This window comes from Uloborus diversus, chromosome 3 (genome assembly GCF_026930045.1).
Source record: "Uloborus diversus isolate 005 chromosome 3, Udiv.v.3.1, whole genome shotgun sequence".
Taxonomy (NCBI): Eukaryota; Metazoa; Arthropoda; class Arachnida; order Araneae; family Uloboridae; genus Uloborus; species Uloborus diversus.
In genome coordinates, this window is record NC_072733.1 from 141,114,509 (window position 1) to 141,127,760 (window position 13,252).

At 32.1% G+C, this 13,252-nt stretch overlaps 1 protein-coding gene across 1 annotated transcript in view; it reads left to right on the top strand.

Moving 5' to 3' along the window:
• Window positions 1–262: 262 nt before the first annotated feature.
• Window positions 263–13,252, top strand: part of LOC129218118 (uncharacterized) — a 37,032-nt gene continuing 24,042 nt past the window's right edge. The window contains exon 1 of the mRNA XM_054852323.1: window positions 263–372. The gene's annotated coding sequence lies outside the window, so the exon portion shown is untranslated. The remainder of the gene's footprint in view (window positions 373–13,252) is intronic.

Sequence of the window (13,252 nt, forward strand, 5' to 3'; positions counted from 1 at the left end):
TGAACCGAATTTTTCGAAGGTTTCCACCAAAAGGAATCGAGAGGTTCTAAATACCTTTTTGTATTCTAATGAGTCCATACTTTTCTTTTCTTCGAGCTTGCTTGAAAGACATTTGACTTTTTGCGCATAGCTGCTCCCTGCACAGTAAGGTTCACCAAGTCGGGAATGAATTGCGCCCACCAGAACGGGCTCTGGTTCAAAAGAAGGTGGGATTGACCTACTTAAAGCGTCTTTATAAGATTTGTTTGATCTAATTCTCCGTCTCTAAGCAAGTGTCAGCGTGCGATACATTTATCAAGGCTAGATTAGCTTGCAAGGAATCCAGTTTTAGCAGAGAACACGTTCATTCAGCTCTTTTACCGGTTCATGAAAGTAAGTGCTGCTTTTCAATATTCAAAAACAACTGTCGATCCTCTTTTCATAAATAGCCATCGAATAATCATCGATTGCTATTAACAGAAGTCAGTGATGGTTTTTTTTTAAAACTCGGCTCTTAAACCATGTGCTTTATTTGTTTATTGATTTATTTCAGTGGCTTATGGGAAAGATAGAGTAAGATTTTATTGAAACAACCCAATAAAACAACTTTCCGGAATAAGCGGGAAAAAAATTCTAAGGTACTTATTTATACTATTAATGTACAGTTACGTTTTGAATTTATTTTCTTCGTATTAAAACTCATTTGCATTCCTAACATACAAATGTAGTCCTATTAAAATCAAAATTTTCCAAAAAAAGAGCATTCTGAAATAAATCAGGAAGATATTTTTTTACAAATGAATAGACGTATAAATTAATACACAAGCACTGAATCTGCTCCCCTCCCCCTTCTGTTTGACAATTTTATATATCGTCAAATGTAGTCTTTTAGAATATTGCTTTGTTTTATAGTAAAGAAAGAGAGAGAGAGTGAAAGAAAAGAAAACCAACTGTAACAAGTGGTGTAATTGATAAAATATTATTTGAATATAAATGTCAATAAAATATGGGGGTGTTTGACTTGATCTGCATACTTCAAAAAATATGCGATCTGCGTACTTCACAAAAAAAGCAATATTTGTAATATTTTAAAAATTAGTATTTTTGTATAAGGAAGCATAACAATATATCGTTGCCTCAGAGCAACAGTAAGATAGTGTTATTTCTGGGATTAGACATCTTATTGTTGCTCTGAGGCGACGATATTCTTCAACTTATGATCACGTTTTAAATTTTCCCAAAATTGATGAAGAATCATTGTATTGTTATGTCACTTCTTATTACTTACAAAACTTCCAAATATTTGACTAAAGCTAATTTGATTTGGTCCAAGCTCATTGAGAAATGAACTTTGATGTAAGGTAAGAAAAATTCTATATCGTTATGATTTTCAATGTATTACCATTTAACTTATCAGACTTTTGCTGTGCAGAAATTTTCGCCTTTCTGTAATCATTGAAACAAAATCACGAGAAATTAAAAAACTTTTTTTTTTTAATCTCTATCCTATGAATAGAATGCTTGTCAATAACACCACGCATCTTTAATTTACAATGTATTATTATCTTTGTCAATCCAGAATACTTTGTGACGGTTTGCTATTAAATAGGAAGGTCAAAAATGACCCATTACACCACGTGTTTCTTCATGTCAATAAAGAACAAATGTCACACATAAAGATCTTACGTAAGGAAAATTTTTGATCCGACAGTTTAAAATAATTTATCGCTTTTATGAAGTACTCGTATAAAATTACACTAACTGCACTAAAATGAAGTACGTAGTTATATATGAAATTTACTTTACGACAGTGAGAACAAATAATATTTTTCAGTTCCCGTGTTCAATATATTATGTAGTGTATGGTTAATATAAGTTCCAGATGCAAAATATTTACTCTCATGTATATCTGGTGTTAATGAAGTATGATACTTCTTTTGGAGAAAAACACTTTAAGGAATTATTTATTTCACAGACATGATTCGCCATCTGAAGATGAAATCCGAATAATTAGGCAAATATGAAATTTTTAACCATGCTTGTACTTTTATTTGATTTAAAAACATTCTTCAAACTCGCATTCATCTTCAGACTATCATAAAATTATCTTTTTTTACTCCTATATAAGATAGTGTTTTACTTTTTATTTTGAGATTTAAAACAATTTTAAAGTCTCTGTTAGTTCCAACTGCATTTAAAATTCATGTATGAAACATTTAAAGCGAAATGTACGTTGCTTTATTAATCTTGAAATGAAAAGGTTTCTTTTTTCAAACTAAAATTAGTTTTGGTTAAATTGTGGAAAATATTTAAACTTTTTAAATGAACATATATTTTTTCATTTGAGAACATATTTGAAAGGGAATTATTTAAAAATTCATCTCATTTTAATTTTTGTGCCCATTTTACCTTGAGTGAATTCAATTGCAAATTTAACTTGAATTCAAATTCTCATTAATCTTAATTACAATTAAGCGTTAAAAAAATAAAAAAAAATAAAAAGAAACAAGAGAACTTTTAAATTAATTACCAAAATTTTATACATTTTCTGAAAAATGGTAATTCCTTCCGCACTCCAAATAAAAACTATTCGTTTCCTACGTCGAATATTTGTTGTGAACTGAACCGCGTGGAATCATCCGAGTGAAACCCTTGTCAAATTTGCGCGTGATAAGGTCACGACTTCTGTTCACCCTTTATGTAAACTACGGCATTTTGTGATGCAGAAGATTTTCTTTCAGATGAAAGAATAGCGTGATCTTCTCATAAGCATACACGGAGAGGGGATCATATCATCACACAAGCAAAAGAATATGCATTGGTTTTATTTATTGATGAGCAGATCAACAGTGTCATACAATAGACCTTCATTTTACGCGGATTTGATTATACGCGGTTTTAGATTTGACATCTTTATTTTATTTTAAACTAGCCGCCTGCGGCGACCAGCTGGTCCGCCTTTTTACGCCATTCGCCTTTTTGCGCCAGAGTTGCCGCCTTCGGCGGATGCTTAGACAATTTAGCGACGGTATTAATCAATGTTTTTCGCTTTTTTCTCAATATTATCATTCGCCTTTTTACACCGATGTTGCCGCCTTCGGCGGCTGCTTAAACGAATTTCGTGGTGGTATCAATCAATCTATATCTATCTATATCATTAGTAGTTTGAATAAAATATTTTCTAGATCTATCTCCAGTTCCATCGTTTGGAATCTTTTTAAAGGAGGGGGAGACACAAACGACGTACTCTTCATGCAAATTTTGTCGAAAAATAACAAAAAGCACTTCCACTTTTATGTGAAAGCATTGTTTTTTCAAAGTCATGGTGTGTGTGGGGGGGGGGGCACTGACACCCCGTTGAAATTCCTTAAATGACGGGCATGCCTCTTTCTTGCTGTCTATCTGCTATATCGACCTCTATATTTGTCTATCTATCAATCTATACGATCTGTGCATATCTACCTCCTGACAGTACAATCTTTTTTTATTTATATAAGTATTAATTCGAAAACAAAAACATTTTTTGTCCACTCAACCTCTATCTATCTCTGTATCTACCTAACCTATAACCGCCAATTCGTAACAGAAACGAAGATCATGCAAAAAAATATTTATTTAATCAAAATAGCCCGCAAAAAAAAAAAGGCTCTATGTTCCCCCGTAGTGTTCAAAAAGTAGCGCTTGCCAAAAAAAAAAAAAAAAAGGTGAAGAGAAAGCAAACGATTTCAGTTGGATCACGTGATAAGGTAAGCTCGGAACTCAGCCGGCAAGCGAACAGCTCGCGTTGTGTTCTGCCATTAAAAAAATTGTAAAAAAAAAACTATTGCGTATTTTTAAAAACTTTTTTCTTCTGAAGGGGGCAGAATGTTTTTACTATTACCAACTAAAATTTTAGAATTGAGGGGTCAATACATTTTGCAGGATGGGTTCAAAAAAAAAAATGCAAAATAAAGGTTTTTTCAAAAATTTATAAAAAATACAAAAATTGCTCTATCTTCAAAATTTTTCATTCATCATATTTAAAATTAAATTTCCTACACTATAGTACAAAAAATATATGTGTGGTGCGATTGTTTCGGGATCTGTGAGGTAAAAAGTACTAAAAAGTGCAAAAAAACACATAAAACATTAAATAACTTTTTTTTCTAATTAAAATATCAAAAATCAAAGCCCGAGGTGCATATCTTCGGCAAAAACTGCACCTGTATACCAAATTTCATCTTTCTAGGCCTTACCGTTTTCCCGGGATGCGCGCCACAAACACACACACACACACACACACACACACACAAACATCTTATTTTATTATATGTATAGAAGTATTAATTCGAAAACACAAAAACATTTTTTGTCCACTCAACCTCTATCTATCTCTGTATCTACCTAACCTAACCGCCAATTCGTAACAGAAACAAAGATCATGCAAAAAATCGCGGACTTTATTTATGTAATCAAAATAGCCCTCAAAAATAAAAGCTCTATGTTCCCCGTAGTGTTCAAAAAGTAGCTCTTGCAAAAAAAAAAAAAAAAAAAAAAAGGTGAAGAGAAGGCAAACGATTTCAGTTGGATCACGTGATGAGGTAAATTCGGAACTCAGTCGGCTAGCGAACAGCCCGCGTTGTGTTCTGCCATTAAAAAAATTGTAAAAAAAAAAACTATTGCGTATTTTTCAAAACTTTTTTCTTCTGAAGGGGGCGGAATGTTTTTACTATTACCAATTAAAATTTTAGAATTGAGGGTTCAATACTTGTCGCAGGATGGGTTTCGAAAAAAACTAAACCCAGAAAAAAATGTAAAATAAAGGTTTTTTCAAAAATCTATAAAAAATACAAAAATTGCTCTATCTTCAAAATTTTTTCATTCATCATATTTAAAATTAAATTTCCTACACAATAGTACAAAAAATATCCGTCTGGCGCGATTGTATCGAGATCTGTGAGGTCAAAAGAACTAAAAAGTGCTAAAAATAACATAAAACATTAAATAACTTTTTTTCTAATTAAAATATCAAAAATCGAAGCCCGAGGTTCAGCAAAAACTGCACCTGTGTACCAAATTTTGTCTTTCTAGGCCTTACCGTTTTCCCAGGATGCGCGCCACAAACACACACACACACACACACACACACACACAAACATCTTGTTTTATTATATGTATAGACGAAAGAGTTTTGATTTTAAGCGGGTGTGGCATTGAAAACAGATTAAGTTTTCCTCTTTCTCAAAATTCAAACTCTGAATGCAGATAACCTGCAATGAACTGCATTTTGACGTGCTAATATGCTAGCTTGAGCCACTGGAGAGTTTTTTTTTTTTTTTTTTTTTGCGACTGATTTCAGAGCTCTTTCCAGAAGTAAAGTTATTAATCGCACACAATTCAGAGTTCATTGGAAGAAGAGCTTTTAGAAGTGACAAAGGAGGAGTAACAAAAGAGGATACCGACATCGATGAGACACAACCAAAAGGTTTCAGATTGAAAATTTTATGCCATTCCTAGACAATGGCAAATGATCTTAAATATAAATTATATAAATGATGCGAGTGATCATGGATGTGTTAATGCCCTACAAAAAACTTCAGAGAAAAATAATTAATGACTGCCAAAGGAATATCATAACCAGCTCTTTTTTATAAACACTAAGTTAATTCATGTTTTCTTTATACACTTGTGCATATACACTTGTATCGAAATAAGTACACATTAAATTTATTATATACTATATTTAAACACTAAAATGAAGTATTTTTTTCATCTATAGGACCAAACCCCTATTTTAACACTCCTATTAAGTCTTAATTTGCGCGGCATTTTCGTGGAAAGTAACCCCCGCGTAAAACGAGGGTCTACTGTATTACAAATTTCCAAAAACGTATCTTGAAATTTAAAGAACCTCTTTTTTAGTCCTTTAAAACTATGGACATATGAGCCCAACTCATATTTACTTTATAAATTATTGAATACAAATAATTTACGAATTTTTTTCTCCTTGGTGTTGAGACATCAGAAGCTTAGTTTTTGGCGAAATAATAATAATAAAATATTGGTTAAAAAATACTTTAATTCCTTCTTTTAATAAACATTGCAAATGAAATAGATCTACATTCGTACTGCCGTGCTTTGACTTTTATAAAATATCAGTTTTTAATTGAGGATTTAATGTAAGTAATGTGATTAATTATACAAACATTTATGAGTTGAATAATAAATTAATCAAAATAGTTTTAGTTTTGCATCTCTTATGGACTATAGCGACACCATTCGCAAGGAATATACTGAGTCAATTTTCACAAAATTTGACATACCGTCATTAGGAACAACTTTGGTCTTTTTGTGGGTAGCATTAGCTCGAAGTCAATCAGTACTACCAGTAATGATAAAGTCAATTCAGTGCTACCAACTATTAGTAAGTAATAATCACTCTCATATGTCTAATAGAGTATTAGACAATCTCTTTTCGTTTTTTGGGCCAATGTTACCCGCAAAAGGCCAAATTAACCCCACTTGACGGTACATACCGCAAAGTTTATGGTTTTTTAAGGCTTAACACAAAACAGCTTTCAGCTTTCAAAGAAGTTGCTGCTTGGCTAATGTTGGTTTACTCATTAGCTATTTTCACATAACGATAAAAATCTTATTTTTATTTATTTATTTTGTCCTATATTTTCATTTGCTGTTTTTTAATGGAATGCTACTTAAGCTATAAATAAATCATGGGCTGATTTTGAATGTCTTTCTTAAAATACGAAAAGTAAAATATCCATTATAAATAAATTTTACCTCAAGCGTTTACTAAAGAGTTAGTATGTTTTAGATAACTAGGGATAATTTTAAACACTTGACAGAAATAAAAATAAAAATTTCATGTTACAAGAACCCATCTTACTTACTTATAAAATCGTAAGTCCTCCGTCAAAAGTCCGTTTGGAATTGTGGTTTAGTCATTTTTTCCCACGTTTCCTTCTTATATTTAATAATATTTTTTCATTCTTCTAAGAAACACTTAATTTCTAAAAAAAATGAATAAAGCTTTGTTAGCATATGAGGCAATATGTAACATTAAACTTTGAAGGATTTCTTTTCAACAACGACAACTTAATAACAATTATGCTTTTTTCTTCAATCATTTTTATAAATGATATTTCATTTCTTACAAAAACAACATAAAAATATATTGTATACTTATTATCTTCTTTAAACATTTTTGGAATAAGTGGCCTCAATGTTTCTTGAAACTTTCAAGATACATTGAGGAGGATGACATAATTTATATTTTTAACGTTTCAACTACTCAATAGGAAGAAGGAAACTTAACCCTTAATTATCTATAAAGCTTGGAAACTACCTGATTATTCGCTTTTTTATAAATTTTCCTCGCATCTAAAAATCCCTTTAAATGACATTGAAGTATTTTCCTTGAAACGGCAAGATCAACGTGGAAAATTCTGCTTTTATGTGGAAAATTCTGTTTTGATATAGAATAAATAAATTAAAACGACAATAGATTCGTTTCTGGTAAATTAAATTTTTGGCAATTTCGAACAAATTATATCAGGGGCAGAAAAAACATCCATTCTTTTGACTGGTGTCAAAATTTTAAACATACAAGTTTGTTTTCACTACCCAATTTTCGGAAGAATATTAATTGTCTTTCAATTAAACTATCCATTAATTATGGTCCTATAATGATGAAAGGGCGCCTAATGAGTATCTTTGGAACATTCTGAATTTCCTAATTCATTGCTCCTCCCCTACCATAGGCAGCTCGTACGGAGGGAAGGGGGGTGGGAAGGGTGACGGGCAACTCTCCCTTACTTCCAAAAGTAAAGGAACCTAATCCCCTCACTTTTCAGAGTTAAAAACTAACAATTGATTGAAAAGTAAGTTTTTACTCAATAAATTGATTTATTCCTCAAAAATAAATGTTAAAAATTCCAAATGAACGTGCTTTTCTCGTGTTATTTCACAAATATGGAACTTTGGATTGGAAGAGGAAACCCTACGCTGGCCATTTGCTTTGAATTTTGAGGCTATATTCCTCACTTTTTTAAGAAGTCATTTAATCATTAACGTTAAAATTTAAAATTGTCACCCAATTTCACAGAAAAAAAAACTTTAGGAGCCCCCCCGCTTATCCCTTCACACCTCTTTTGACCCCTCACTTCTTTTGTGCACCAGCCGCATTCCCGCATGAAGATATAGCATTTAAACATACATATGTTTGCATTGCTTTCTTATTTATTTTGAAAAAGGAGCGTTTCACCACTTTCGTTTGCAAAGAAAACTGAAACATTTCACTGCTCCGAAAAAAAAAAAAATTACTTTTTTTTCTCCATTTTATGAGAAACCGATATTAAAGAAACAGACGCCATGTGTGAAATAAAGGAAAAATTATATCTGTATTGCGAGGTACAGGGCATAACCGAAGCGAATTTTAATTTTATAAACCTACAAATGACATTCAGTGATACAAATCATCATAAAAGAAAAACTTTAACTCATCTTCTAGTTAATTTTGTCTTTGTGCCTAGGTGCTCCTTACCTGCCAGGAACAGATATTCTGACGAAAAATGACTGCATGAATACAAAATGTTTATATAACTTTGAAATATTTAAAAATCTCGTTTGTTTTTAAGAGAGGGAATGACAATCACTTTCTATTCCTCTAAATAGAAATTTCACTTCCTGAAAATTGCGAAGCCCGAATGCTTATGGCGGGTAACTTTTGGTACGACTAAATTTTCAATAAGTGCTCGTTTAGTGTATTTATCGAGTCATCTTGTACGTATACTTAGGCGGTCAGTCAGAGAGCTAAAGCACTTCAAGACACCTTTCCAGAGGCTGAACATAAGTTCACGCCCGAAACGAGACCAGGTTAACCTGGGACTGGTTATACTAGAAGCCAAAAAGCAGTGAAAGTGACTGCTTTCGTTTGACCCGCATAAACACTTCCCTCTTCCGGAGACTGATATTCGTAGGTTTCAGGGTTAACCGTAACAAGTTTCGGCAAACATTCTTGGGCAAAACTAGCACGTGAAAAAGGAAATAACTGATAAAAATGGAGAAAGTAATGACTCGGAGTTTTTCTTTTTTTACCACTTTTTCTTCCTAAGCACAATGCTTTCCCTAGAATCATTTTCCCCCTTTTGAAATGTATCAATTAAAGTTTCATATTTCTTCAATTGAGCACATGAACTGAAGCGAAATCTTCAGGATCGAATATGTATACTTTATTAACGAAAACAACGGCTTTTTTCGTAGTTTCTATCGTATTGAAAAATGTGGGTACGTGGTTATTGACATCCGTCGTTCCGGATATGAACGTCAATTTTTCGTTATACGCATTAGAAACGTTAGTTCGCAAAGTATAATTCATCTATGATTTAAAAGACGCAGCTTTTTTCTCTCTTTCTTATTGCAAATGGTGTTCGAACCATCAACGCGAATCCAAGGCCGGTCTTCGTTTCGCGAATAAGAGATTACCTACTTTGCTCTTATTCTGATCTTTTACGCATGTGCTTTGAATTCTAGTGAAACCATAGTGTAAGGTTTCTCCAACAGTTTAAGCAACAATGAGTTTTTAAAGCAATGATGCTACACACTTCAGAATTCGTGTAACGTTACATCCATTAATACTGGTAACCTTACACATTCTTTTATAGTGTATCAAATATGATAAGCTTTTCACAGTACGGAGAAATGCATATGTTTCAGTTTAATGAACTATCTAGTTCAAACGCAGATTACTTAAGTTTAATAAATATCTTTTTGCATAAAAAGTAAAATTAAGAATAACAACGTAAAATAGCACAAATTGCAGATTACTGCAGACATGTGTTTCGGCGTGTTAAGAGACGCCTTTTTCAATGCAAAAGAAACGAGCTTGTGGATAAAAAGACATCCGATAAAGCTCATTTCTTTTGCATTAGAAAAAATCCTTGCAACGCTGAAACAAGTGTCTGTAGTAATCTGCAATTTGTGCTATTTGATGATGTTATTTATTATTTTGCAGATTACTTACCGTGAAATTTAAGCCTTTGTGTTTTTCTAATTTTGTGCTTGCATACTAATAGAAAATTCACGGTTTGTAAAGATTATTTTGAAGACAGTTCACGAAAATTTGAGCTCTGAAGGTGTTATTCACGGTTCGAAAAGCCTATTTTATCATGAAGTTCCTAGAATTTCTTCTCTGATGAAGCACTATTCGTGTTGCGATTTGCTGAAAAGCGGGGCTCACTTATGTCTTGTTCGTAGTGTCTATAACTTTAAAATTTCGTAGGAAAATAAAAGCGGACCTGTGGAAAAATACGTTATTTTCAACTTCAGATGTCATGGTAGGGGAAAAAAATAGCGTAAGTCATCCAGCATAATTTTTTAGAGTAGTTAAGGGTTTTGTAAAAAAAAAAAAAAAAAAAAAAAAATGCAAACAAAAAAAAAAAAGTCGAAGTTACGTAAATTTTAGCTTTAAGAGAAAGATTTGTATTTAAACAAAAATATTTTTTTATTATGCATAAATTTTATGAAAAGTTACTTGTAACTTGTTTATAGTAACTTTAAAAAAAATGTTAGTTTTTAATACTGTATTCTAAAAGTTACAAGGGGGTTACTGAAATTAAGCCATGCAAGGACAGTTATGAGCGAGTGATGCTACTAATAGCAGAAAATTCTGACTGTTGGTCGAATCATCGGTATTGAAACTGACTTATGTCACTGTCATTCACATCTGAATAGTAGTTTCGGTCAGCTGACAATTTTCGTGTTCTCCTAGTTTTTTTTTTTTTTTTTGCGAAAATGGTACACTTAATGGAAGAGCTAAAGAGAAACCCAAATCTGTGCTTAACTCAAATTATAAAATTTTGACTTATGTCAGTATAAATCGAACTCGTAGAAATATCGTCTCTCAGATCAAATATAATAAGCTTATATGCCGCACATATGATACAAGTTAGATATTCCAATGAAACATTAAACGATTTATACTTAAAGGAAAGTTTTGTAACTGAGAAGGAAACGCTACAAATTTATGTTCCGTCTAGATGAAAAGGGATTTGCAAATACGGAAACGCAAGATTAATTCCGTACGTTAGATTTCTAATATTCTTATAAAACACGTTAAATAAGATTTTAAAAAAAATCTTTGCATCCAGATTGAAAATTCATAAAAGCTTAAACTAATCGTTCGAACAGATTTTTATCTCATTATTGAATGTCTCGGTTGACATTATGAATTCATGTTTAGAGAAACTATTTCTGACATTTTTGCATATTCAAATCTGTTATGGTGAAAGTTCAATGATCTATTGATGCTTAGAAAATACAAGCAAAGTTTTACAACTTTCTCTTGTTTTGTCAACAAAGGAACAATAAACAAGAAAAATATGATGTTATAATGCGAAGTAAAACTGTTATTGAAAAAAAAAAAAAACTTTTCACTGCTTGTTAGACGCTTTCTTTTGTTCGAACTTATGCAAAAGTAGTTCAAAAAGCGAAATCTCTTTGTATTAAATTTTCTTTTTGATTCAGAGGCAAAATAGGGGGAGAGGTCAACTTTTGATATTTTAAAAGTAAACTATAATTTATGCAATGAAAATTTAATTCAGTTTCTAATTTAAAAAATAAAATATGTATCGTTCAAATTTCTTGAAAATTAAATGAAATAATTAAATACAAGTAAAGCTTTGAAATATATATTTTTTAAATCAGTTAATCTATAGCACTGTAACTAACTGCTATCACGATAACGCAAAGTCGGTGTCTAACATGTATTTATTTCTATTATTTGAGGAAAAGGTATGAAAATAAGCTGTCCTCCATTTCGTCCTCCCCAGAGTACTTTGGAAAGAGATGAAGATGAGGGTATAAAATAGCATCTAGCAGTTAGAACAATTTTTTCAAGTACCTTACACACGGGCTACTTTGGCCCAGATTTTGAAACTTTTCTCATTCTTTTCTCACACACAATAAATTTATAACTATTTATACTTCCAAGCTGTGGAAATTTCTTTTACCCATCTAGATCTCTTGGTTCAATTTTTGAACAGTGATCAGTTTATTTCCATGTATTTTTACCCCTTATTATTGTTTTTCATTTGGGCCAATATTACCCTGGCGTTTGGGTTACTTTGGCCTAAAGTGGTTTTCCCTATTTAAAATCATTGTAGAACTAACTAGAGACAAAGAAAGACCTGTGCTAATAGGGAAAAATATTTATTTGAAAGAAAAATACATTTTACAAGAAGTTTGAGTCACACTATTTGTTTTAAGGATTTTTTAAAAAATGTGTGTGCATACCTAGTTGTTGTCTCAAAAATTACCGACGGAGAACAATCATCTTTTCATAAGTTTGGAGGTTGAATAATTTAACAAGATAAGACCTTTCGTGAAACAAAGGATCCTAAATTTTCGGTCACTTTCAAAACTTTTTGTTGCGTTCCATGCTCTCAACATTCGCTATTTCTTCTCTCGCATGAACAGCTATCTTTGGGGAAACCTGAGCTCATTCCATTCCCTAATAATAAAATTCTGTAAACTTTCCAACAAATTTTAACAATATTAGTAAGAAGTAGATGCAACTGGGTAAACTTTTTTTTCTAAACCTTTTGCAATTTGTAATTTCTCTTCATCTTCCATAATGAAAGCCATGTAACTGAGCCCTGATGAATTGAGTCTGCAATCTCTCGATCCGTTGCCGAGAGTTCTAGGTTTTTTCTTGTATTTTTCCAGTTTAGAGACTTAATTTTAGCCATTCTTTACTTTTCCAAATCTCTCTGGCAGATTTTTTCAAGTTTTTATGCTGGGCCAAAGTAGGTCGTAATTTTTAAGTTAAGAGATAAGCTGTCACTGTCAAATTAAATAAAAAAAAGCCTTAACAGAAATGAGAAGTACAACTATACTACGGCATAAAGTATTAAATAGTGCTTATAAATTAGGTACTTAAAAAAGCTCTTAGTTGTTGTAGAACTGCTTCTACATGGAGAAGTTTGAGAGGTTATGAAGGCACATATTAGCACAATGAACGTAGAATCTCTAGTTTTGCTTCTTGAGTATAGCTATAGAACTGCTTGGTATACATAATTGAGTGCTTGGGGAGGCTCTCTGTGGAATCTGTCAAAATATGTTGAAAAAATTGTGCCTGAAGGTTTACAGAGGACGTTAGATCTTTTTCTCCGTTTGGGCCAAAGAAGGACCCTAGGGCACAAGTAGCCCGCGCTTACGGTGGTGTGGATGCAACGTGAGTTATTATGCATATTTGTGTTTATTCTGGACAAGAAACTGT